The 23,676-nt window shown below is 38.2% G+C and overlaps 1 long non-coding RNA gene across 13 annotated transcripts in view; it reads right to left on the bottom strand.

The window, feature by feature from the left end:
• The window catches only part of LOC309856060, a 56,998-nt gene that overhangs the window by 15,497 nt on the left and 17,825 nt on the right, over positions 1 to 23,676 (bottom strand). For 7 of the 13 annotated variants that reach the window (XR_014307045.1, XR_014307046.1, XR_014307047.1 and 4 more), the window contains 5 exons: positions 21,415 to 21,543; positions 20,702 to 20,853; positions 18,514 to 18,665; positions 12,279 to 12,395; positions 9,395 to 9,529 (listed from right to left, as the gene is read on the bottom strand). This is a non-coding gene — a long non-coding RNA (uncharacterized lncRNA). Of the gene's footprint in view, positions 1 to 9,394; positions 9,530 to 12,278; positions 12,396 to 16,682; positions 16,752 to 18,513; positions 18,666 to 20,701; positions 20,854 to 21,414; positions 21,544 to 23,676 lie in introns of those variants that run through there. The other 6 variants (XR_014307043.1, XR_014307044.1, XR_014307049.1 and 3 more) reach the window with 5 other exon arrangements.

The following is a 23,676-nucleotide window of genomic DNA, read 5'->3' as shown; positions in this document are numbered from 1 at the left end:
AGAGAAACTCACCCCAAAATAAAGAAAAGGAGGAAGTACTCACTGCCAGGGATTTAATTAATATGGATTTAAGTAAAATGTCAGAACTAGAATCCAAAAATTCAAAACAATGATTATAAAGATACTAGCTGAACTAAGAAAAAAAGCATAGAAGACACTAGAAAATCCCTTACTATAGAAGTAAAAGAGCTAATATCTAATCAGGCTGAAATTGAAAATGCTATTACTAAGATACAGTCAAAAATGGAGGCTCTAATGGTGAGGATACATGAGGCAGAAGAATGAGTCAGTGATCTAAAAGACAAATGATGGCAAATAAGGAAGCTGAGAATAAAGGAAAAAACAACTACTGGATCACGCAGGGTGACTGCAAGAAATCGGCAATACCATAAAGTGAAATAATATCCAGATAATAGGGGTCCCAGAATATAAAGAGTGAGAGATGATCAGAAAGTTTATTTGAACAAATTATAGCTAAGAACTTTCCTAATATGGAGAAGAAAACAGGCATTCAAGTCCAGGAGGCACAGAGAACCCCCCTCAAAATCAATAAAAATAGGTCAACACTTTGACATGTAAGAGTGAAGCTTGCAAATTTCAGAGACAATGAGAAAATCATGAAGAAAGCTCAGGACAAGAGGTCCTTAACCTACAAGCGTAGAAACATAAGGTTGGCAGCAGATCTGTCCACAGAGACCTGCCAAGCCAGAAAGGACTGGCATGTTATACTCAATGTGCTAAATGGGAAAAACATGCAGCCAAGAATACTTTATCCAGCAAGGCTGTTATTCAGGACAGAAGGAGATAGTTTCCAGGACAAAGACTAAAGGAATTCATGAGCACTAATCCATCCCTGGAAGAAATATTAAAGGGGATCCTTTGAACACAGAGAGAGTCCAAAAGTAATAAAGACCAGAAAGGAACAGAGACAATCTACAGAAACAGTAATTTTACAGGTAATACAATGGCACTAAATTCATCTTTCAATAACTACAGGGAATGTCAATGGACTAAACGTTCCAATCAAAAGACACAGGGTATCAGATTGAATAAAAAAACAAGACCTACCCATATACTGTCTACAGAGACTCATATTGGAGCCAAAGACACCTCCAGATTGAAAGTGAGGAGGTAGAGAGCCACATATCATGCTACTGGACATCAAAATAAAGCTGGAGTAGCATCCTTATGAAAGATAAACTGGATTTTACACCAAAGACTGTAATAAGAGATGAAGAAGGACACTATATCATAATAAAAGGGTCTATCCAACAACAAGATCTAACAACTTTAAATATTTATGCCCCCAACTCGGGAACAGCCAAATATATCAATCAATTACAAACTTAAGGAAACTCATTGATAATAATAGGCATATTTTCAGACCACAATGCTTTAAAAGATGAACTCAATCATAAATCCCCCTACGATTTGCAGTCTCTTCTGATTTGGTTAACGCACATTTTTCTGGGGTCTTTTCCACCCTTTTAGTACTTTATTCTCTCCTTCATATATTCTTATCTGGATAAAATGACTAGGCTGAAAAACTCACCACAAAAAAAAAGAACAAGAGGCAGTACTGAAGGCCAGGGACCTAATCAATACGGACATTGGTGATATGTCAGATCTAGAGTTCAGAATGGCGATTCTAAAAGTGCTAGCTGGGCTCGAAAAAGGCATGGAAGATATTGGAGAAACCCTGTCTGGAGAAATAAAAGCTCTTTCTGGAGAAATAAAAGAACTAAAATCTAACCAAGCTGAAATGATAAAAGCTATTAATGAGGTGCAATAAAAAATGGAGGCTCTTACTGCTAGGATAAATGAGGCAGAAGAGAGAATTAGTGATATAGAAGACCAATCACTAATTCTCGCTTCTGCCTCATTTATCCTATAAAGAAGCTGAGCAAAAGAGAGACAAACAACTACTGGACCATAAGAGGAGAATTCAAGAGATAAGTGATACCAGAAGACAAAACAACATTAGAATAATTGAGATTCCAGGAGAAGAAGAAAGAGAGAGGGGAGCAGAAGGTATATTGGAGTGAATTACTGTAGAGAATTTCCCTAATATGGCAAAGGGAACAAGCATCAAAATCCAGGAGGCGCAGAGAACCCCACTCAAAATCAGTAAGACTAGGTCCTAATAGTAAAACTTACAAGTCTAGTGACGAAGAGAAAATCCTGAAATCAGTCCAGGACAAGAAGTCTGTAATATCTAATGGTAAAAATATTAGATTGGCAGCAGACTTATCCACAGAGACCAGGCAGGCCAGAAAGAACTGGCATGATATATTCAGAACACTGAACGAGAAAAACATGCAGCCAAAAATACTATATCCAGCTAGGCTATCATTGAAAATAGAAGAAGAGATAAAAAGCTTCCAGGACAAACAAAAACTAAAGAATTTATAAACACCAAATGTGCTCTACAGGAATTATTGAAAGGGGTCCTCTAAGCAAAGACAGAGCCTAAAAGTAGTAGACCAGAATGGAACAGAGACAATATACAGTAACAGTCACCTTATAAACAATACAATGGCACTAAATTCATATCCCTCAGTAGTTACCCTGAAGGTAAATGGGCTAAATGCCCCAATCAAAAGACACAGTATATCAGAATGGATAAAAAATAAACCCTATCAATATGCTGTCTACAAGAAACTCAATTTAGACTCAAAGACACTCCCAGATTTAAAGTGAGGGGATGGAAAACAATTTACCATGCTAATGGACACCAAAAGAAAGCTGGGGTGGCAATCCTTATATCAGATCAAGTAGATTTTAAGCCAAAGACTATAATAAGAGATGAGGAAGGGCACTATATCATACTCAAAGGGTCTGCCCAACAAGAAGATCTAACAATTTTAAATATCTATGCCCCTAACGTGGGATCAGCCAACTATATAAACCAATTAATAAGAAAATCAAAGAAAGACATCGACAATAATACAATAATAAGGGACTTTACACCCCCCTCACTGAAATGGACAGATCATCCAAGGAAAAGATCAACAAGGAAATAAAGGCCTTAAATGATACACTGTACACTGAACCAGATGGACATCACAGATATATTCAGAACACTCCATCCCAAAGCAACAGAATACACATTTTTCTCTAGTGCACATGGAACATTCTCCAGAATAGATCACATCCTGGGTCACAAATCAGGTCTCAATCAGTACCAAAAGTCTGGGATCGTTCCCTGCATATTTTCAGACCACAATGCTCTGAAGCTAGAACTCAATCACAAGAGGAAAGTTGGAAAGAAACCAAATACATGGAGACTAAAGAGCATCCTTCTAAAGAATGAATGGGTCAACCAGGAAATTAAAGAAGAATTGAAAAAATTGATGGAAACAAATGATAATGAAAACACAATGGTTCAAAATCTGTGGGACACAATAAAGGCAGTCCTGAGAGGAAAATATATAGCGATGCAAGCCTTTCTCAAGAAACAAGAAAGGTCTCAAATACACAACCTAACCCTACACCTAAAGGAGCTTGAGAAAGAACAACAAAGAAAGCCTAAACCCAGCAGGCGAAGAGAAATAAAGATCAGAGCAAGAATCAATGAAGCAGAAACCAAAAATCAATAGAACAAATCAACAAAACTAGGAGCTGGTTCTTTGAAAGAATTAATAAGGTTGATAAACCCCTGGCCAGACTTATCAAAAAGAAAAGAGAAAGGACCCAAATAAATAAAATCATGAATTGAAGAGGAGAGATCACAACCAACACCTAAGAAATACAAACAATTATAAGAACATATTATGAGCAACTCTATGCCAGCAAACTTGACAATCTGAAAAAAAATGGATGCATTCCTAGAGACATATAAACTACCACAACTGAACCAGGAAGAAACAGAAAACCTGAACAGACCTACAACCGGTAAGGAGATTGAAACAGTCATCAAAAATCTCCCAACAAACAAGGGCCCAGGGCCAGAAGGCTTCCCAGGAGAGTCCTACCAAGCATTTAAAGAATTAATCCCTATTCTCCTGAAACTGTTCCAAAAAATTGAAATGGAAGGAAAACTTCCAAACTCATTTTATGAGGCCTGCATTACCTTGATCCCAAAACCAGACAAAGATCCCGTCAAAAAGAAAATTACAGACCAATATCCTTGATGAACACAGATGCAAAAATTCTCACCAAAATACTAGCCAATAGGATCCAACAGTACATTAAAAGGATTATTCACCACAACCAAGTGAGATTTATTCCAGGGCTGCAAGGTTGTTGGTTCAACATCTGCAAATCAATCAATGTGATGTATTAATAAAAGAAAGAACAAAAACCATATGATACTCTCAATAGATGCTGAAAAGCATTTGACAAATACAGCATCCTTTCTTGATCAAAACTCTTCAACATGTAGGGATAGAGGGTACATAGCTCAATATCATCAAAGCCATCTATGAAAACCCCACCGCAAATATCATTCTCAATGGAGAAAAACTGAGAGCTTTTCCACTAAGGTCAGGAACACGGCAGGGATGTCCATTATCAACACTGCTATTCAACATAGCACTAAAACTCCTAGCCTCAGCAATCAGACAACAAAAGGAAATTAAAGGCATCTAAATCAGCAAAGAAGAAGTTAAACTATCACTCTTTGCAGATGATATGATCCTTTGTGTGGAAAACCCAAAAGACTCCACTCCAAAATCTGCTAGAACTTGTACAGGAATTCAGTAAAGTGTCAGGATATAAAACCAATGCACAGAAATCAGTTGCATTTCTATACACCAACAACAAGACAGAAGAAAGAGAAATTAAGGAGCCAATCCCATTTACAATTGCACCCAAAACTATAAGATACCTAGGAATAAACCTGACCAAAGAGGCAAAGTTCTGTACTCAGAAAACTATAGAATACTCATGAAAGAAATTGAGGAAGACACAAAGAAATGGAAAAATGCTCCATGCTCATGGATTGGAAGAACAAATATTGTGAAAATGTCTATGCAATCTACACGTTTAATGCAACCCCTATCAAAATCCCATTTTGTTTTTCAAAGAAATGGAACAAATAATCCTAAAATTTATATGGAACCAGAAAAGCCAGAGGAATGTTGAAACTCGAATAGCCAGAGGAATGTTGAAAAAGAAAGCCAAAGTTGGTGGCATCACAATTCCAGACTTCAAGCTCTATTACAAAGCTGTCATCATCAAGACAGTATGGTTCTGGCACAAAAACATACACATAGATCAATGGAACAGAATAGAAAGCCCAGAAATAAACCCTCAACTCTATGGTCAAGTAATCTTCAACAAAGCAGGGAAGGATGTCCAATGGAAAAAAGACAGTCTCTTCAACAAATGGTGTTGGGAAAATGGGACAGCCACACACAGAAAAATGAAACTGGACCATTTCCTTATACCACACACAAAAATAGACTCAAAATGGATGACGAACCTCTATATGAGAAAGGAACCCATCAAAATCCTTGAGGAGAACACAGGCAGCAACCTCTTTGACCTCAGCAACAGCAACTTCTTCCTAGGAACGTCACCAAAGGCAAGGGAAGCAAGGGCAAAAATGAACTATTGGGACTTCATCAAGATCAAAAGCTTTTGCACAGCAAAGGAAACAGTCAACAAAACCAAAAGACAACTGACAGAATGGGAGAAGATATTTGCACACAACATATCAGATAAAGGACTAGTATCCAAAATCTATAAAGAACTTCTCAAACTCAACACCCTAAGAACAAATAATCCAATCAAGAAATGGGCAGAGGACATGAACAGACATTTCTGCAAAGACATCCAGATGGCCAACAGACACATGAAAAAGTGCTCCCCATCACTCGGCATCAGGGAAATACAAATGAAAACCACAATGAGATACCACCTCACACCAGTCAGAATGGCTAAAATTAACAAGTCAGGAAACAACAGATGCTGGCCAGGATGCAGAGAAAGGGGAACCCTCCTACACTGTTGGCGGGAATGCAAGCTGGTGCAACCACCCTGGAAAATAGCATGGAGGTTCCTCAAAAAGTTGAAATAGAGCTACCCTACGACCTAGCAATCGCACTCCTGGGTATTTACCCAGAAGATACAAATGTATTGATCTGAAGGGGCACGTGCACCAGAATGTTTATAGCAGCAATGTCCACAATAGCCAAAGTATAGAATGAACCTAGATGTCCATCCACAGATGAATGGATAAAGAAGATGTGGTATATATATACAATGGAATACTATGCAGCCATCAAAAGAAATGAAATCTTGCCATTTGTGATGACATGGATGGAACTAGAGGGTATTATGCTTAGCGAAATAAGTCAATCAGAGAAAGACAATTATCATATGATCTCCCTGTTTTGAGGAAGTTGAGAGGCAATGTGGGGGGTTTGGGGAGTAGGAAAAGAATAAATGAAACAAGATGGATCGGGAGGGAGACAAACCATAACAGACTCTTAATCTCACAAAACAAACTAAGGGTTGCCAGGAGGAGGGGGGTAGGGAGAGGGAGGTAGGCTTATGGACATTGCAGAAGGTATGTGCTATGGTGAGTGTTGTGAAGTGTGTAAACCTGGCCATTCACAGACCTGTACCCCTAGGGCTAATAATATATGTTAATTAAAAATGAAAATTTTTAACACATAAATAAATAAAATAAAAATAAAAGCCACTGAAGGTTAAACCTCTGCCTTCAGCTCAGGTTATGATCTCACAGTCCTGGGATCGAGCCCTGTGTCGGGCTTCCTGCTCAATGGGGAGCCTGCTTCCCCCTCCCCCTCTGTCTGCCTGTCTGCCCCCTTGTGATCTCTCTCTCTGTCAAATAAATAAATAAGATCTTTTAAAAAAATAAAATTTTCAAAAATGCCATTGAAGACTTCAGAGAATTAAAATTAAAACCACAATGAGATACTACCACAAGCTTACCTAAACCACAAAAATGAAAAAGACGAAAGGTACCAAGTGTTGCTGAGATTGGAAATATAGCCTGAAACAACCACTTTGAAAAAGTGTTTGGTAGTATCTACTAAGCTCAGCATACACACACACATACTATGACTCAGAAATGCCTGTCTTAGGTATGTGCCCAAGAGAAAGGAAAGTATCCATCTAAAAGGTAGGTACAAGTATGGACATCCATAGCAACATTAAGTAAAAGAACTAGAAAATACCCAAATCCCCATAACAGATATATAGATTAAAGTATCTACAATGTAATACTATACACCAATGAGAATGATCTGCAACTACAATGATAATATAAATCACATACTCAAACACACACACACATACACACACACATCCCTATTATGTTGATCTGAAGGAGCCAAACGTAAAAGAGTACATGCTGTATAATTCCAGAAATTTTTTTGTTCGAATCTCCCTACTGAGTTTAAGAAAGAAGAGGAAAATCAACACCTCATTTCCTTTCATTTGAAAGTATTTAGTGTCCCCTTATATTACCTTCAGAATAACCTCAGAGAAGCACATATCCTCTGAGCTCTTGAAAAGTGGTGCACTGCACAGAGTACCATATATGATGGAAAGAAAACTGAGTATTAGCAGGAGATATATCTGACCTGCACCAGACCTAACCCACTAATTCTAGGTGACCTTGGGTAAGTTAAGAAAGCTCTGCTTGCCTCACCAGTCAAAAGGGGTCAGATCATACCTCCCACCCAACAACCGAGGCCTCAGACACAAAATAATGTCATTCTCATCTTGAAGAGCACTCTGAATTTATAGAAAGAATTCATAGTGGAAGCCCAAGGTATTATTTTTATAGACAAGTTGTCCAATGCATAGTAACTATGATAATTATTTTTTTTGTTTTTTATAATTATTACCTTCTCGTTTTTCTTAAATAAATACCCCCTATGTATTTTTTAAAAAATGCACACTGAAGCATAGCTTTCACCGAAAGACATGGCCCTGGGGGCACCTGGCTTCCTCAGTCAGTAGAGCATGTGACTCTTGATCCTGGGGTCATGGTTTTGAGTCCCACACTGGGTGCTGAGATTACTTAAAAAAAATAAATAAACTTTAAAAAAACCATATAGCTCCAGCCTAACATCACCCAGTATGAGCTGACATAGTTCAACACATGTTTTTTTGTTGTTCTTGATGTTGTTTAGATTTTATTTATTCATTTGAGAGAGACAGCATGATTGGTGGTTGGGGGGTGGAGGAGGAGAGGGAGAAGCAGACTCCCCACTGAGTAGGGAGCCCAACACAGGGCTCAATCCCAGGACCCCGAGATTATGACCTGAGCTGAAGGCAGACAGATGTTTAACCACCTGAGCCACCCAGGCACCCCCAACACATGTTTTCTTAATTCTTCTTCAGTACACTGGTTAGGAATGTAGCCTCTGGAGACAGACTAGGGCCAAACCCTCGTTCTGCCATTTACAAAGTGTGAGTGTGAATATTTTACTTCTCCTTGGATTGGCTTCCATCTCCCCTTCTGACCTCATTTCCTACCATCTGTACTCTATCTGCCAGGTTCCAGCCACTCAAGCTCATCATCAGCTCCTGGAACAAATGATGCCACACACATCACAAATCAAGAAGCCAGCCTAGGCCTAGTAGCCTCTTGTCCTTCAGGACTCACCTCAAATGCCACTTCCTGAGAAAGAACTTTATGGACAGCCCAATCTAAGTAATCCCTGACCCATCATTTTCTCTTCTGTGTATGTGTTTACCTTCCTAAAGCCCATATGGAACTGACCCACTTATGATCTAACAGCTTATTGCCAGTTTTCCCGAATCTGAATGAAAGCTCCAGAAACTCTGCCTATCTTGTTCTCTGTGCTATATTCCCAGTACCTAGTTTAAGGCCTCACATATAAATCACTAAAAATGTATGACCTAAATGAAGGAATTATTACCTATTTGACACACAGGAGCAGACACAGATATTTGACAAAGAAATTAGATGCCAAAGATTCAAAATTTTAAGAACATTTTGTTGTAAATCCAGAGTTCTTTTCAAATTGGAATGAGCCAGAACCAACTATTTGAACCAAATTATTCAAAATTTAAACCCTTCCCACCTACCTCCCTCTTTGGGATACAGCAGACCTAGGATGAGCCCAGGAATCTTAAGTTTCCACCAACACTCCCTGACAATTTTGATGAAGTGGTCCATGAACCACACTTGGCAAAATCCTGACCTAAACATCTGATATTTGTGTAACATTAATGCATACCATGCAGATTATGTGATATGAAGGGCATCTCCATTAATATAATTACTCAAAGGGGGCACTGGTCCTTCCCTCCTACCTATGTCCACAGATTGCTTCCCCACATAAAATCACACTTAAATTCAACAATATTCCTGTGTAGGGGGAGGAATTGGGTATCACTTTACTAAAGTATAGATGAGGCTGGTGGAAGGGTAGTGACTTACCTAACGTTTCCCAATGATGGGAACCCGATGTCTTCATTCTTGCTCCAGGAAACTGACTAGCACACTGGAAATTATACTTGGTTCTTCTCTATCAGCTCCTGTTTGGAGGGCCTACACTCCACACCTTTCTCTGATGTTCTACTAGAAGGGAAAGTCAAGGAATCAGACAGCAGTTGGAATAGAGGAAAAAGTGAGAGGAAGGGAAAGCACATGAAAGACAGGGGAAAGGGTGAGCACAAGCTTGCCTGTGCCCACTCAGTTCACAGAAAGCTGTGCAATGATGCATAGCCCCCTCCCACACACACAAGTGACACTGAAGCTCTCATATCATGGAAATGGGGCCTCATCCCTGTTTACTATTCCATGTCCAAGTACTCTCTCTGGTAGTTATACTATGAGGTTTATGTCAGAGGTGGGATCACATTGACAGAATTAAGGAGGCCAAGTTGGAAGAGGCAACTAGCATTTAGAGGGCCTACTAAATGCCACCCAATATAAGTCATTATTTTCAGACTTTTTTTCTTTAAATCCTCAAAGTATTGCTCTAACATGGGCAACGTTGCTTTCTTTCTATAGACAGGGAAATACTCCAGCTCAGAAAGTAAAAAGTCCATGCTCAAAGACCCCTAAGGAAATGACAGACAGAGAAGCCAACCTGAAGAAGCTTCGGATGGCGGGACCTCAGCTTCAGCAAGCAGACCACTGCACAACTTGCTACCCAAAATAAGCAAAGGGAGCCTCTGCAGATTACTGGACTGAAGGAAAAAGAGGCCAAGACTTAATAGCAGAACACATACAATACACACAGGAAACACAAGCAGAAGCACCAGGCCTTGGGGAGCAGGGGACACTACACTGCAGGGCACTACAGGACCTCTTCTTTTTAAGGCTATTATCATTCAGAACAAGAGAATTAGTAGACTTTCCTAACATACAGAAACACACAGAAAGTGAGACAAAATGAGGAGATAGGGAAACATCTCCTAAATGAAAGAACAGGACCAAACCACAACAAGAGACCAAAGTGAAACAGGTACAAGTCATATGTCTGATAGATAATTTAAAGTAATGATCATAAAGATACTCACTGGAACAGAGAAAAGAGTAGAGGACGTCAGGAAGACCCTTTACACCGAGATAAAAAGAAAAAGAACCAATCAGAGATCAAGTGCACAATAAAAGAAATTAAAATTAAAAATACACTTGATTGAATAAATAGCAAGCAAGGTAAAGCAGAGGAACAAGTGAATTAATGACCGGGAAGACAGAGTAATGGAAAATAACCAAGCTGAACAAAGGAGAGGAAAGAAAATTATGCAAATTGAGAATGGTCTTAGGGAACTCAGTGACTCCATCGAGTGTAATAACATCTTCATTATTAGGATCTCAGCAGAAGAAGAGAGATAAAGGGGCAGAAATTTTATGTGAAGAAATAATAGCTGAAAATCCCACTAGTCTGGGGAAAGAAGCATATATCTAGATCCACGAGGCATAGAGATCCACTCCCCTCCAAATTCACCCCAAGGAGGTCCACACCTTGTAATATAAGGCTATTATCATACAGAACAAGAGAATTAGTAGACTTTCCTAACATACAGAAACACACAGAAAGTGAGACAAAATGAGGAGATAGTTAAACATCTCCTAAATGAAAGAACAGGATCAAACCACAATAAGAGACCAAAGTAATTAAAAGGTCAAAAAGGAGCAATAGGGTGCCTGGGTGGCTCAGCTGGTTGAGTGTCTGCCTTCGGCTCATGTTGTGATCTCAGGGTCCTGGGATCAAGTCCTACATCAGGCTTCCTGCTCAGTGAGGAGTCTGCTTCTCCCTCTGCTTCTGCTCCTTCTCCCTGCTCATGCCCTCTCTCTCACTCTCTCTTAAATTAATTAATAAAATATTTTTTTTAAAAAAAAAAAGAGCGATAAAGAAAAAAATTTTAGAGCAGCAAAAGAAGACAGTTACATAAAAGGAAATCCCCATGGGGCACCTGGATGGCTTAGTCAGTTAAGCATCTGCCTTCCACTCAGGTCCTGATCTCAGAGTCCTGGGATTGAGTCCCACATTGGGCTCCCTGCTCTGTGGGGAGCCTGCTTCTCCCACTACCTCTGCCTCCCTCTCTCCATTTCTCATGAATAAATAAATAAAATCTTTTAAGAAAAAAAGAGGATATCCTCATAAGCTTATCAGTGAATTTTTTAGCAGGAACTTTCCAAGCTAGAAGGGAGTGTTATGATATATTCGAAGTGCTGAATGGGAAAAATCTGCAGCCAAGAATACTCTATCCAGCAATGCTGGATAGCAATGCTATCATTCGGAATAGAAGTAGATATAAAGAGTTTCTCAGACAAACAAAACTAAAGGAGTTCATGACCACTAAGCAGCCCTTCAACAAATATTTAAGGGGACTCTGAGTAGAAAGGAAAATAATAAGTGAGAGTATAAAAAGTAAAAAACACAAAAGCAATAAAATAAATATTACTGTAAAAATCAGACAAAGAATTCATAAAACAAAAGGATATAAAATGTGACATAACATACCTAAAACATGGGAGGAAGAGGAGTAAAGAATGAGTTTAAGCAACCATCAGGATAATATAGACTGCTATATGCAGAAGATATTACATACAAACCTAATGGCAAACACAAATCAAAAACCAGTAATTGATATGCAAAAAATGAAGGAAAGGAATCCAAGTATATCACTAAAGAAAGCCAACAAATCATGAAAGAGAGCAAGAGAAGAATCATAGAAAATCTATAGAAAAAAAAAACAAAACAAGTAACAAAATGCTAATAAATACTATCTGTAAATAATTACTTTGAATGTAAATGGACTAAACACTCCAATCAAAAGACACAGGGTGACAGAGTGGATAAATAAAACAAGACCTGGGGTTCCTGTGTGTCTCATTCAGTTGAGTGTCCAACTCTTGCTTTTAGCTCAGGTCTTGAGCTCACGGTCGTTGAGTCCAGGTCCCACATGGGGCTCCATGCTGGGTATGGAGCCTACTTAAAAAAAAAAAAAGACCATCTATGTACTGACTATAAGAGGCTTGTTTCAGACCAAAACACACCTACAGATTAAAATTAAGGGGAGGGGCGCCTGGGTGGCTCAGTGGCTTTAAAGCCTCTGCCTTGAAATCAACCACAGGAAAAAACTTGGAAAGATCATAAAATACATGGAGGTTAAATAACATGCTACTAAACAATGAATGGGTAAACATAGAAATCAAAGAAGAAATAAAAAATTACATGAAAATGCAAGCACAACAGTCTAAAATCTTTGGGATGCAGCAAATGTGGTTCTAAGAGAGAAATTTATAGCAACATAGGCATACCTCAAGAAGCAAGAAAAATCTCCAATAAACAACCTAACCCTATACCTAAAAGAGCTAGAAAAAGAACAAACAAAACCCCAAACCAGCAAAAGGATGGAAAAAACAGGTCAGAGCAGAAATAAATGATATAGAAATTTAAAAAGAAAACAACAGAATAGATCAATGAAACCAGAAGCTGGTTCTTTGAAAAGATCAACAAAATTGAGAAACCTATAGCAAGAGTCATTTTAAAAAGAGGGACAACTCAAACAAAATTACTAACGAAAGAGGAGAAATAACAACCAACGGGGCGTGCCTGGGTGGCTCAGTGGGTTAAGCCTCTGCTTTTGGCCCAGGTCATGATCTCAGGGATCGAGCCGCCCCGCATTGGGCTCTCTGCTGGGCAGGGAGCCTGCTTGCCCCTCTCTCTCTCTGCCTGCCTCTCTGCCTACTTGTGATTTCTCTCTCTCTCTCTCTCTCTAATATATAAATAAAATTTAAAAAAAAAGAAATAACAACTAACAACACAAAAATATAAACTGTAACATAATATTATGAAAACCTATATGCCAACAAATTGGACAACTTTGAAGAAATGGATGAATTCCTTGAAATATATAAACTACCAAAAGTAAAGCTGGAAGAAATAGAAAATTGGAACAGAAAAATTGAATCACTAATCAGAAAACTCCCAAAAACCAAACTTCAGGACCAGAGAGCTTCACAGGCTAATTCTGTTGAACATTTAAAGAAAAGTTAATATCCATTCTTCTCAAACTATTCCAAAACATAAAAAAGGAAGGAAAACTTCACAACTCAATCTATGAGGCAAGCATTATCAGAAACCAGATAAAGACAACAACAACAAAAAAACTATAGGCCAGTATCTCTGACAAAAATAGATGAAAAACTCTCAACCACATACTAGCAAACCAAACCCCAAAATACATTTCAAAAAATCACTTACCACAATCAAGTGGGATTTATTCCTGGGTTGCAAGGCTGGTTCAATATTCATAAATCAATCAACGTGATACATCATATCAATAAGAGAAAGGATAAGATTATTTCAACCAATGCAGAAGAAGCATTTGGCAAAATATAGTATTATTCACATTAAAAACCTTCAACAAAGTCAGTTTACAGGAAACATACCTCAACATAGTAAAGGCCATCTATGAAAAACCCAAAGCTAACACATTTAATGGGAAAAACTGAGAGCTTTTCCCCTAAGGTCAGGAACAAGACAAGGATGTCCACTCTCACCACTGTTATTTAACATAGTACTGGAAGTCATAGCGACAGCAATCAGACAACAAAAAAAAAAAAAATAAAAGGCATCCAAAGGCAAGAAGGTAGTAAAACTTTCACCATTTGCAGATGATATAGTATTATATATAGAAAACCCTAAAGACTCCACCAAAAAACTGCTAGAACTGAAAAACAAATTCAGCAAAGTCACCGTACACAAAATCAGTGTACAGAAATGTTTCATTTCTATGCACCAAAAACAAAGCAGCAGAAAGAGAAATTAAGAAAACAATTCCATCTACAATTATACCCAAAACAATAAGATACCCAGAAATAAACCTAACCAAAGAGGTAAAGGATCTATACTCTGAAAACTATAAAACATTGATGAAAGAAATTGATGACACAAAGAAATGGAAAGACATTCTACGTTCATGGATTGGAAGAATAAATATTGTTAAAATGTTTATTTTACCCCAAGAAATGTACACACTTAATGCAATCCCTATCAAAATGCCAACAGCATTTTTCACAGAACTGTAACAAATAATCCTAAAATTTGTATCGAAGCACAAAAGATCCCAAATAGCCAAAGTAATCTTGAAAATGAAAAAGCAAAGCTGGAGGCATCACAATTCCAGACCTCAAGCTATAGTACAAAGCTATACTAATCAAGACAGTATGGTAATGAGGAGCACCTAGTTGGCTCCATCAATAGAGTGTGGGACTCTTGATCTCAGGGTCATGAGTTCATGTCCCATGTTGGGCATGGAGTCTACTGAAAAATAAGAAAGAAAAAAACATGGTATGATACTGGCACAAGTCAAAGGAACAGAATACAAATCCCAGAAATAAACCCACAATTATATGGTCAATCTTCAACAAAGCAGGAAAAAATATCCAACGGGAAAAAGATAGGCTTTTCAACAAATAGTGTTGGGAAAACTGGACAGCAACATCCAAAACAATGAAACTAGACCACATTCTTACACCATACACAAAAATTAACTTAAAATGAATTAAAGACCTAAATGTGAGACCTGACACCATAAAAATCCTAGAACACAAGCAGTAACTTCTTTGACATCAGCTATAGCAATTTCTTTCTAGATATGTCTCCTGAGTCAAGGGAAACGAAAGTAAAAATAAATTATCAAGACTACATCAGAATAAAAAACTTCTGCACAGTGAAGGAAACAATCAGCAAAACTAAAAGGCAACCAATGGAATGGGAGAAGATATTTGCAAATGATATCTCTGATAAAGGGTTAGTGTGAAAATATTAAAGAACATATAAAACTTAAGACCCCAAAAAACAAATAACACAATTAAAAAATAGACAGAAGACATGAATAGACATTTCTCCAAAGAACACATCCAGATAGCCAATGGACACATGAAAAGATGCTCAACATCATGCATCATCAAGGAAATGCAAATCAAAACTACAACGAGCTATCACCTCACACCTGTCACAATGCCTAAAATCAAAAACAGAAGAAACAAGTATTGGTGAGGATGTGGAGAAAAGGGAACCTTCCTGCACTACTGGTAGGAGTGCAAACTGGTATAGCCACTACGGAAAACAGTATGAAGCTTCCTCAAAAAATTAAAAATAGAACGACCCTACAATCTAGGAATCACACTATTGGCTATTTCCACCAAAAAAATACAAAAACAGGGGTACATGGCTGGCTCAGTCAGTAGATCATCTGACTCTTAATCTCAGGATTGTGAGTTCAAGCCCCATGTTGGGTGTGGAGCTTACTTAAAAAGAAAAACAAAACAAAACAAAAAAGGAATGATGCACCCACTATGTTTACTGTAGCACTATTCACAATAACCAAACTAGGGAAGCAGCCCAAGTGTCCATCAACATATGAATAAATAAAGAAGATGTGATATATACATACATATACAATGGATATTATTCAGCCATGAGAAGGAATGAAATCTTGCCACTTGCCACATGGATACAACTACAGAGTATAACACTGAGCAAAATAAGTCAGAGAAAGACAAATACCATAGGATTTCACTGATATGTGGAGTTTAAGAGACAAAAGAGGGGCATCTGGGTGGCTCAGATGGTTAAGCATCTCTCTTTGGCTCAGGTTATGTTTGCCAGGTACTGGGATTGAGCCCCACATCTGAATCCCAGCTCAGCGGGGAGTCTGCTTCTCCCTCTCCGTCTGACTCTCCCTCTGTTTGTGCTCTCTGTCTCTCTCTCAAATGAATGAATAAAATCTTTTTTAAAAAGGAAACAAATGAGCAAATGAAGAAAAAAGTGAGAAAAAGAAACCAAGACATACACTTGGGTGGAGGAAATAGGAGATGGAGATTAAAGAGTACACTTATCAGATGAAAAAAATAAAATGAAATGATTAAAGTTTTATATAAGGTATGAAATGAATAACATTTAGTTTGTAAAAAAAAAAAAGGAAAGCAACACTTGATAACTATCATAGTAACAAATTATCCAGGCAACAGATCTGAGTGCATCAGTCTGCATCAAATCCCACAGCAGTCACTGAGTCACTATGGTAAACATATTGGCCAGGGAAAGCTAGGAAAAAGCAAACAGCAACCACCCTGATTTGGTTCCTAACATGTGCTAGGAATTGGGCTGGACTGACATAACACACAGTAATTCACCCCTCAAGTATTCCTGACAATATATTCCCAGCAGCTTTAGTAATATATACATATGTGCATACATATGTACCACATTCACATATGCTTCTTCCTCTTCTCTCCCCACTCGAGATCCCAAGAATTCATTATAGTGGAATATCTGGGGAGTAAAAAAGAAAAACACTACAATTCAATGAATTCAATTCTAAATACACATACAAACTTGAAAACTACTAAACTATTTTTTACAGATGAACTGTAGACTTGTCTTTGGAACATTTTTCTCCCTAGTTTCAATATATTGTCAATAACCTCTAAAAGCTGATATAAAAATACAAACAAATGCATGTTATGCATCAAGTACTTTTTCCACTGCAGAGGAAGTAGCCTGAGCTTTCAACCAAAAAGATTCCTCGATGGCTATTTTTCAACATTTTGGCTTCTGAGAGTTTAGTGAAAATATATGTGTAAATTGCAATTAAAAGATAGTGTCATTTGGACACCTGGGTGGCTCAGTCATTAAGTGTCTGCCTTCAGCTCAGGTCATGATCCCAGGGTCCTGGAATTGAGCACCGCTTCAGGCTCCCTGCTCGGCAGGAAGCCGGCTTCTCCCTCTCCCACTCCGCCTGCTTGTGTTCTCTCCCTGGCTGTCTCTCTTTCTGTCAAATAAATAAAATCTTTAAAAAATAATAAAAATTTTTAAAAAATACTATCATTCATGATAGTACCAAAAAGTATAAAATACTTGGGAATCATCTCTCTACTTATATGTAAAGGTAGGTACATTGAACAGTACAAAACACTGCTGATAGTACCAAAAAGTATAAAATACTTGGGAATCATCTCTCTACTTATATGTAAAGGTAGGTACATTGAACAGTACAAAACACTGCTGACAGAAATTAAAGATCCAACTAAATAGAGGGATATACCATTTTCATGTGTCAGAACACTAGTATTATTAAGATTCTGTTCTGCTCAAACTGATCTACAGATTCACTGTAATCCTAATAAAAATCCTAGCACACATTTTGTTTTTAAGAAACTAAGAAGTTGATTCTAAAATTCATGTTGAAATGTAAAGGACCTAGATTATAAGAACAACTTTGAAAAAGAACAAATTAGATTGTGCTATTTACAACATGGATGGACCCAGAGGGTATTATGCTAAGTGAAGCAAGTCAGACTAAGACAGACAAACACCATATGATTTCACTCATATGTGGAATCTAAAAAAGCAAATGAATAAACAAAGAGCAGAATCAGACCTATAAATACAGAGAACAAACTGATGGTTGCCAGAGGGGAGGGGGTTGGAGGATGGACAAAATGGCTGAAGGGAAATGGGAAATACAGGCTTCCAGCTATGGAATGAATAGGTCACAGAAATAAAAGGCACAGCATAGTCAACAGCTTTGTAATAGTGTTTGTATGGGGACAGATGGTAGCTACACTTGTGATGAACACAGAATAACGTATAAACTTCTTGAATCAAAATGTTGTACACCTGAAACTAGTGTGACATTTTGTGTCAACTACTCAATTTTTTTTAAAAAAAGAACAAAGCTGGAAGATCAAAACTACCTGATTTCAAGAGTTATGATAAAGCCTTCAGTAACCAGAACAGTGTGGTATTGGCATCAAGGTAGACAGGAAGAAGATCAAAGGAACAGAATTAAGAGTCCAGAGTTCACACCCATATGAACAACTGATTTTTGACAAAATTGCAAAAGCAATTCAGTGGAGAGAGGAGAGTCTTTCAACAAATGGAGTTGAGACATATTGAGTATAATATGAGTGCATATCCATATGCACAAACAGTCATCCATGTATCTTACCATATACAAACATCAACTCAAAATGGATCATAGACCTAAATATAAAACCCAAAACTTCTAAAATAAAACAAATGAGAGGGGCACCTGGGTAGCTCCATCGTTAAGCATCTGCCTTTGGCTCAGGTCATGATCCCAGGGTCCTGGGATGGAGCCCTGTGTCAGGTTCCCTGCTCTGCGGGAAGCCTGCTTCTCCCTCTCCCACTCCCTCTGCTTATGTTCCTGATCCCACTGTCTCTCTGTCAAATAAATGAATAAAATATTAATTAAAAAAAAAAGAAAAGAAAAAGAAAGGAAAAAAATCCTTATGACCTTGGGTTAGGTGAAGATTTCATAGATGCAAAATCGAAACTATAATTAATAAGTGAACAAATCAATAAACTGGACTTCCTCAAAGTTAAAAATTTCTACACTTCCAAAGACACTATTGAGAGAATTAAAAGATAAGCCACTGACCGGGAGAAAATATTTGTAAATTAGAACTCTGATAAAGGACTTGTATCCAGAATACAGAATTTCTCACAATGGTCATTAACAAGAAAACAGTTACTCTAACAAATAAATGGGCAAAAAAATTTTGAATAAACACTGTTAGAGAGAAGGGAGTTGGGGTAAATTGGAAGGGGAGGTGAATCATGAGAGACTATGGACTCTGAAAAACAATCTGAGGGTTTTGAAGTGGCGGGGGGGATGGGAGGTTGGGGTACCATGTGGTGGGTATTATAGAGGGCACGGATTGCATGGAGCACTGGCTGTGGTGCAAAAATAATGAATAGTGTTTTTCTGAAAATAAATAAATCACTTTAATAATTTAAAATAAAAGATACATAAATGTTTGGGCACCTGGGTGGCTCAGTGGGTTAAGCCTCTACCTTTGGGATCCTGGGATCGAGTCCTGCATAGGGCTCTCTGCTCCACAGGGAGCCTGCTTCCTCCTCTCTCTCTCTCTCTTCCTGCCTCTCTGCATACTTGTGATCTCTGTCTGTCAAATAAATAAATAAAATATTCTTTAAAAACATACATAAATGTTAAATAAGCACTTGCAAAGATGCTAAACAAACTTTTCTCAAATATTCAAATCCATTAGGGAAATATAAATAAAAACTACAACATACCACTACACCCTTCTAAGAACAGCCAACATTAAAAAAACTGACCATACCAAGTCCTTGGCAGGGTTGTGGAGGATGGAACTCTCATACACTGCTAATGGCAATGAGAAATGGTGCCAACACTTTGGAAAACAGTTTGCCAGTTTCTTAAAATGTCAATCTTACACCTACTATATGTCCCAGCCATTGTACTCCTAAGTATTTACCCTAGAGAAAGAAAATGTTATGTCCAAATGAAGACTCATATACAAATATTCATAGCAGCTTTATTTATAAGAGCCCCAAAGTGGAAGGCAGCTATGCTCACCACTATACCACCAATGCAGAGAGCCCCAAATCGGAAACAACTCAAATATTCATGACCAGGTAAATGGACAGAACAAATTGTGATACATCCATACAATGGAATAATGGAATATTAGTCAATCATAAAAAGGAGGAACTATCCATACATGCAACAAATGGATAAATCTAGAAATAATTAGATTGTAGGAAACAAGACACAAAAAATACACACTGAATATTCTATTCACATACAACTGTAAGAAAAGAAATCTAACCCATACTGACAGAAGATCAGTAATTTCCTGGGAATGGGGTAGAGTGATGTGAAGAGAGAGAGGATGGAAAGCGGTAGATGGGGGTATTACCAAGGGGCACAAAGAATGTTTTTAAGGTGATAGATATGTTCATTATCTTGACTGTATTAGTATTAGATTCACAGGTACATACATGCATCAAAGCTTATCAAAGCATATACTTTAAATATGCAGTGTACTGTATGTCAATCATACATCAATAAAGTACTTTACATATATTTATATATTCAAATTCTCTGATGCAATTAAATAAATCAGGGAAAAGATTTCCACAACTGTGTTCTTGTAACATTAGCAGATCCACACACTGTCTTACCAAATTTGTCCATGCTACATATAACCAAAATAGAAATAATCATTTTAGTGAAATATATCCAAATACTTAGGGAAAGTTGATGTCCATATCCTTCTAAAGTATGGAAATAAAAATATTCTATTCTAGGAAAATAATCATAATAATATTTAAGTGTAACTGGTTATTTTAGGGAATGTAGCTGAGTATCATTATAAGAGGGAAAACTCTAGGGTAATAATTATCTTTTTTATGTTAAGTTCTAGGGGTACCTGGGTGGCTCAGTTGTTTGAGAGTCTGTCTCTTGGTTTCAGCTGTGGTCGTGGTCTTGGGGTCCTTGGATCGAGTTCCACGTTGGGCTCTGCACTCAGTGAGGAGTCTGTTTGTCCCTCTCCCTCTGCTACTCCCCTTGCTCTCTCTTTCTCTGAAACAAGTGGATAAAATCTTTAAAATAATAATAATAACAATAATAATATAATAACAGTAATAATAATAATTTCTTGTCACTGATATCTTTAACTAACACTTGGAAATTTTCTGGCTCTTTAAAACATTTCATTATATAATAGGAAAAAATCATGGGCACCAGAGAAAAATCTGTTACAATGTCATATTACTAGGAAGATTTAACAAATGAACATTTCCATACCCATCTGAAAGACATGAGAATTGCTGATTATTTACAGAGAACAATTTAGGTGTATTTATGTTAATGTATATTAAATGTATGTTTAAGACCAAGTAAGTTTCTTCCTAAACCGGATGATTCATTGTTTTTAGGGAAAAAAAAGTCTCTCTAAGATGGGCCTCAAGGGCTTACTACACAGGCTATAGCTGCTGATGAAATAAAATTCCACCTGCTAAACCTCTTCTCCCATGATGAGATCAAAGCAGCTTCTCTACTTTTAGGCTAGTTTGTGAACCTCAAAGGAGCTGTTCCACAACATGCTTTTTTCAGATCTATGCACTCTCTTTAGCCAGGTACCATATTCCACCAGGGATGTAAGGTGATGGGCTCTCCTGAGGACTGCTGGAGTAGAAGCCATCCGGACACATCCTCAGAACCTGCCTCCTTCAGGCACCTGATATGAGCTGGGCCATCCACCATGAAGAGCTATACAGGGAGAGACAGATCCAGCAATCACTGTGTTTTACTGGAATAACTAAGTGCCTAATACAACACTAGGTCCCCTTTCACCAAAAGCAAACCACCTTCACTCTTCAGACCACCACCACTAGCTGCCAGTGATCACCCCTCCAATGGAGCAAGTTCAGGGAAATGAGCAACCATATTAGCAATAATAAGCTGGTATTGGAGGAATGAAGGGAAAAATGGAGTCTCACATACAACGTTACGCCAAATGGGCATATCTGTTTCCTAAGGCCCATGTTACGACAGATGAATAACTTAAACGGCCTTTGAGATGGAAGTCCCATTTCTCCCAACCAGAGCGTTTCAGATAAGGGTTTAGAAAAGGATTCCAAGGTGATTCTGACCTGTGTCCAGGTTCAGGGCCCTATCTGGGCGGCAGATAAAGGAGATACAGGAGTTATCTGATTTGGGGGGGTACAGACATCTAATATTTATGAAGCATTTAGTTAAAGCAGGCCCTAGGGAAAGGTTCTTCATGTTGTTGACTAGATTTAGTTCTTCACCGCAAACTTGCTATGAGGTGTTGCTATCCTCTCTTCATGGATGTTTGCAACTCCAAGCATGTGTTCCTAACCAGAAACAGACAGCAAAAAGATAAAAGTCCAGGTTCCCCCTCTCAGCCTCCACTGACATGGGGGGGGTGGTTGTGCATGGTAGTGGAAGGGAAGGAATGCCTTGCTCCTGTTTGGCAGAAGTATGATTTCACTACCCCCCGCCAGGCCTCCACTGACACCACCCTGGCAGGTGGGGAGGACCCTTCCTTACTGCCTTCCATGTGATCTCCACTGACACTCTGGAGGGGAGGAGGCCTTCTCCTTATTGGATGGTCACAAAACTTCTAAAAGAGGAGAAGGTACCTCATTACCACTGAATGGGGTTGGAAGGTAGGCTCCCACATGGTCTCCACCGACGCCATGAGGAGGGGTGCTCATTTCCCCCAGGTTGGAATGAAAGTCTCTGTTCTACATACAGTTTTTTCTCATATCCCCGAAGGGTAAGGATGGGTGCCTAATTACAATCGTGTGGGCATGGAATCCATGCTCCCCACTCAACTTTTGCTGGCATGGTGGAGGTGGAGCTATGCTTCACTCTGTGGTATTTGGGCAGTTGTCTAAAAACTATCTTTCTTGTTGGGTTCCCCCCTTTCTGGTTCTTTGTCCAGAGAAAAGATTCTCTGGGGGTTCTTCTCATCTTTTCCTTTTGGCATTTTTTTAGTTCCCTATTCCTCTAGCACCCAGTCTGGTATATACAAGGCAAAATACAACCAAGAGAATTCACTGTGTATCATTACTTAGGTTCCAAAGTCCCAAGACAGTCTGTCTTTTTCCTCTCCACCTTTCAGAGTCTTGTATTTGTTGCCCATGTAATACCCAGAGATTTCAGCTGCACCTAGGAGTAACAGGGAGTGTATCTACTCCTTCTGGTCCCCAAAAGAGAAGTCCTTTTACTTTTAATACAAGTAAAACATTTTTACATTTGCATTCCCCCTTTCCTAGATAAAAAGTACCATGCAATTTATAACTTTGAATACACTGACTTTTTCATTTAACATTATATTCTGGAGATCCCTCCATAGTCATATGTGGAGATTTTCATCAGTCTTTTTACAATGTACTTTGTGTACACCTTGTGTGACTGTGTGATAGTTTATTTATCCATTACACAACTGATGTATAAAGTTATTCCCATTCTTTTGCTATTCAAATAGTACCAGAGTGAGTATCTATATCTTTATTTATTATTATACCCCTATCAAAAATCTTTTTGTGTCATTGCCAGTATATCTTTAGGACAATTCTGGAAATAGGATTTCTGAGTCAAAAAGTAAGGTCATATATAAAATTGCAAGATACTTTCAATTTCCCCACTGTAATGATTTGTTCCCTATAGTTACTTTAAAAATTACCACATACTCAGTGTCATTAAATGGAAATATTATCTCACAGTTTGGAGGCTAAAAGTCCAAAATTAGTTTTATGGGGCCAAAATCAAGGTATTAGTAGTGCTTCACTCCTGGAGACTCTACGGAAGCTTCCCTGCCTCTTCCAGCTTTCAATATCTACCAACAGTCTCAGGCTATGGCTTCATGACTCC

The sequence above is a fragment of the Mustela nivalis genome, assembly GCF_964662115.1.
Source record: "Mustela nivalis genome assembly, chromosome: X".
Classification (NCBI taxonomy): domain Eukaryota; kingdom Metazoa; phylum Chordata; class Mammalia; order Carnivora; family Mustelidae; genus Mustela; species Mustela nivalis.
Note: the sequence above shows the minus strand (reverse complement) of the source record. Positions and strands in the feature narration are given on the sequence as shown.